The 4,506-nt window shown below is 32.9% G+C and overlaps 1 pseudogene across 1 annotated transcript; it reads right to left on the bottom strand.

Annotated features, from left to right (window-relative positions):
* Nucleotides 1-1,326: 1,326 nt before the first annotated feature.
* On the bottom strand, nt 1,327-4,020 carry LOC149560176 (bidirectional sugar transporter SWEET5-like; annotated as a pseudogene). The gene is made up of 6 exons (XR_016363335.1): nt 3,770-4,020; nt 2,975-3,011; nt 2,636-2,852; nt 2,320-2,481; nt 1,955-2,074; nt 1,327-1,853 (listed from the first exon to the last, which is right to left on the bottom strand). The product of XR_016363335.1 is annotated as a bidirectional sugar transporter SWEET5-like (transcript).
* Nucleotides 4,021-4,506: the final 486 nt, after the last annotated feature.

The following is a 4,506-nucleotide window of genomic DNA, read 5'->3' as shown; positions in this document are numbered from 1 at the left end:
TCAAAGAATTTTGTATTAGTATTGATGAATTTTGGAGTTCACATTTTTCTTTAAAAAATAATCAAAATCTGTATTTACTGATTTTGGAAGCGAAGTGCTAGTATTATTCTTTTATATATATTTAGTGCCACATAGTGGCTAATTACTTGCTTATAGTTATGTAGCTACCTATAATTTATAATTTATATGTATATTTATTATAATTTATGAAAAGTACATGTTACTATAAAGTTTTATATAATAGAAAAGTTCATATACATAAGATGAATAGATATAATAATACCTTTATAATGTGTAAAGTTTAATACCTTTATTATACTTATCCATATTATATTACTTCCTTCCTTGATATATGTAATATGTAATGTTAATATAAATTTTCAATTAACTAATTTAATTCTAATATATTTCAACAAATTTATAATGGTTTTAGAAATATAAGAAAGATAAAATATTAATTATATTATTATAATATTTAATTTATATTGTTATTATCTATATTGATTTTCAAAACCATTGTGAAAATATTCTTACCACAAGATCAAATTAATTAGAGACAGGAGAAACTAATTTAAATATTTTATAAAAGAATCATATCTTACGAATTCAATACTTATAAAAAAAACATTAAATAAAATAGATTTTAATTGGAAGAAGAGAGTTTAATAACTAATTAACAAAGTTAACATAAATAATCTAAAAAGATGTAACAAGAAATACCTACTAACAAGCAAGAAAAATTTGATTTTATTATTATAGCATTCACCTTGTGAAAAATTTCAGTACAATTGATATGATATTATTCTGTTTTATATTTTATTATTAAATAAAACTAGCATATTCAACTCAATAAGATCTTATTAGTTTTAGTTTAGTATCACAATCAGAATCTCTTCTAATAAAACCATAAAATATCTTTGATTCGGTATGTAAGAATTGTTTTCAGAGATCCCTTCTATGGATTGAAAAGACATTCTACTTTTTCTTTCCTTTGAAAAAAAAATGTCAAGCGGTCAATGTGGCTTTAATAAAATGTCCCCTCTATGTAATACATCATTTAGGTCCTGTTTATAGTTTAGCAACTGCATTTTCACCTATTACATCATTCCTACCTTTTAACACATCATCCATCCCTTTTAACGCATCATCTAGTAACCATTTGACTTCTTTTTGTTTTTTCTCTCTTATTTACAATTGTTGATTTTATTTCATTTTATGACGTGAGTTTTTATCGTCTGGTCACTACTATTATGCTTAGGAGTGTGACATTCCACCAGTACAATTTCAGTACCATGAAAGAAGAAGTGCATAGTCATACAAGCGTAGTACTTAGAAGAGTTCATGAAATTGCACTGCCAATTAAACAGTTCATTCCTGTAAAGTAGGAACCAAAAGTTACAATTAAGCTCCTCAAAGGGGTAAAAATGTCTCTATATTTTTCCTTTCACATAGCCACTGGTTCACATGTTTCCTAGATAGCTATATTTCTCCATGATTGCTAGATAGCTATATTCCTCCTCCTCCTTATCAGCTAATGCTGATTCTCATGCAATTGAGTACAGTCTGGATATCGGAGAAGACTGTACCCTGTATAAATCTTGTTAGTCATTTGACCAATGAAAATAAAATCAAACTTTATCAGCAGCTTCTTGAGTCACTGCAGCCACTATGACAACATTTCAGATTTCTGCCTCCACTATAAGGATAGGCAGGTCAGATACATCGTCTATCTTTTTTGCTTCAGGAAGTTGTTGAAGCTCAGTAGACACAGGCAAAACAGGCTCCGACCTTCTGTAAATGAGGTAAACAACAAGCTGCGCTACTCCTAAAAGGAAGCCAATGCAACTGGGTACCTGAAAGGACAAGAATAATAATCAGGAAAACTGTGTATAGTTTCAAATAATCACAGGAAAACTATAATTGTAAATGGCACTAGGAAAAGAGAGAAGCTTACAGCTATAAAGATATCCTTAGCCATTACAGAGTATGCAGACCAGACAACTGCGTCTAGCGTAGTGAATAGCGAGACAAGAAATGGCATGTACTTCACACTTTTGGTCTTGATAACATCTCCCTGAAAATAAAACAGTAACACATTAACATTCATGAAACGATAAATCTGTTCTGCTACTCAACTTGTGCTAGTGCTTTTGGGTAGGGACCAGATTTTTCTAATTTCCTATTGTCACTTTTGGTAGAGAGTAGAATTTCGAATTTTCAACTATTTTTTTCGTAGAAATTGACAATTGTATTTTACTTTTGCACAGTTTTTCTACAATTTTCTTTTGAATTGAGAAGAAGAATGGATTGAAAACTCACCACAATTGATAATGGGGAGGCATACACAACAATTGAAAGGATCACGCCTAAAGTGCCAACCAGTAACTGTCTGTCATTGTATGTGTGTAGCCCATAAATTGTTACTACAACTACAAGGACAAAAGCAACCATCATTGCAATGGCTAACCAGGCAGTTTTTACCTGCAAGACAAATTCGAGGAATCTGTATCTGAAATCTTCACCATGAATTTTGTATGGAATCTAGCCATGCATTCACACTATTCAAAAGACAGGCACAATCTAGAAGGCGCCTGATGGCCTTCAGGCTCAACCTAAAGCTGGCATAATGCGTTACCTTCTTCTTCTTGAGGGCAAATGTCAGAAAGGACAAGACATAAAATATCTGCAAAACAAAGCCCGCGCCATTGATGGTGAGCAGCAAAGTGCTGTGGGGTTTAACAAATGGAGCCCCGTAGAGTAGCCCAAGACAACAATTGAACAAGGTACAGACATATGGAAGTCCTGAGTAATCTTTGGTAGACTTAAGCTTGTATATCCCCCAGAATGTTGTCCTGCAATTTTCAAAGCCAAGAGTATTTATATATAAGCTTGCTATCTTGATCAGTAGCAAAAGCTCACATTACACTAGTTTTTAACTCAGAATCCAGATTAATCTGTTGTACAAAGTACTTACATAGGTGACAGGAAGATTGCCAGTGATGTTATATTTCCTGCGCAACACACAACAATGATAAATTAATCCAACTAAATGCAAATCTCTTGGCCACCCAAACAAATCTCAATCCACCATATCCATGAAAGACAACCCAAATCTTATAATACCAAATGAAAAACAAAATCAACTAATAAAAACAAAACCATGAAGATAAAAATGAGCAACAATCCTACAAATATACACGAAAACTTGCAGTAAAACCTAAAGAAAAACTCCTGCATACAGATGAGAAATTTTTTAATACCGAAATGCATATCCAAACCAGATACACTACAGAGCCTACTCACCCAAACGCCAATCTACCTACCAATTATTTCAATGCACAGCAACCAAAATATAAATCACCGGGGACTTAAGGACAGGGTATGCTTTTTATGATGCAATGGAATTAATGAAACTTGTGTTATAGGCATTATCATCGACCATTTTAAAACGAAAACCTTGAATAGAAATCACCAATTTACTCTCCCTTAAATCATAACCCAATAGCCACCATTATTCTTCTCTGACCATGATTACATGAAATCCTACAGTTCATTCAAATACATTCACTTTTTTATCTGCACCGTGATTCATTATAACCATTATCATCCCAATTTAGACCAACAAAAATAAGCTACAACCAATATAGGCCTATATCTCCCATCTCGCTAAGTCTTGAAATCGATAAGCACGGCAGACAGTTCAGAAATCATGATGACCTAGAATATTTTTATATTTCACTCTAAGGAACAAAAGTTTAAGATGGAATACCAATGATTCCCACCACAAGAAGCAGAGGAAACGCCATTGAAGAGAAGAAGAAACTGTTATTGCAGTACGCAAAAGGAAAAAGAGAATCTAGTGCTAATTCAGCACAAGAAGGGATGAAATTGGGAAGATTTTTAGGTCCTTTCTAGTGCTAATTGAAACAAGCACAAGAAGGGATGAAATTAGGAAAGAATTTTAGGTCCTTTAATAGGCCTTCATGCTGCACTGCATGATCTCATCATCTGCGGTGAAATGTAGGAAGAAATCACTTGGATTTTAACTTGGTGACCAACAAGGCACGCGTGAACAAATTGCGGGTAGCTTTACACATCAGACCTATTGGAAAACAGCTCACTATACCAAGAGCCAACTTGTGCTATGGGTATGTTCTTTTTCCTAATTTGTGGTACTGAATATTGAAAAATGCACTACACCCAGAGTAGTGATTCATAAGATTTCATTGATACCCTCAAAACCAGTACAAAAACAGTACAAACGGAGTATATTCTATGGTAGATAGAAAGTGTGGGATACAGATCATTCTGAATTATTGTAAGGGTAAAAAATAAAAAAATCTTTTTCTCGTAACATAATAGAATTGGACATGGATGTATATCATCTATACAAGTTTTAATGTACAAGTACAATTAGGACTCTCGCATTAGATCATTCACTCATATACAAGAAGGTTCCATGTCATTAACATTGTTTCTTACATAAAGAGAATCTGCCACATCAAT

This window comes from Cupressus sempervirens, chromosome 4, assembly GCF_028749045.1.
Source record: "Cupressus sempervirens isolate cs-2001-9-10 chromosome 4, ASM2874904v1, whole genome shotgun sequence".
Classification (NCBI taxonomy): domain Eukaryota; kingdom Viridiplantae; phylum Streptophyta; class Pinopsida; order Cupressales; family Cupressaceae; genus Cupressus; species Cupressus sempervirens.
Note: the sequence above shows the minus strand (reverse complement) of the source record. Positions and strands in the feature narration are given on the sequence as shown.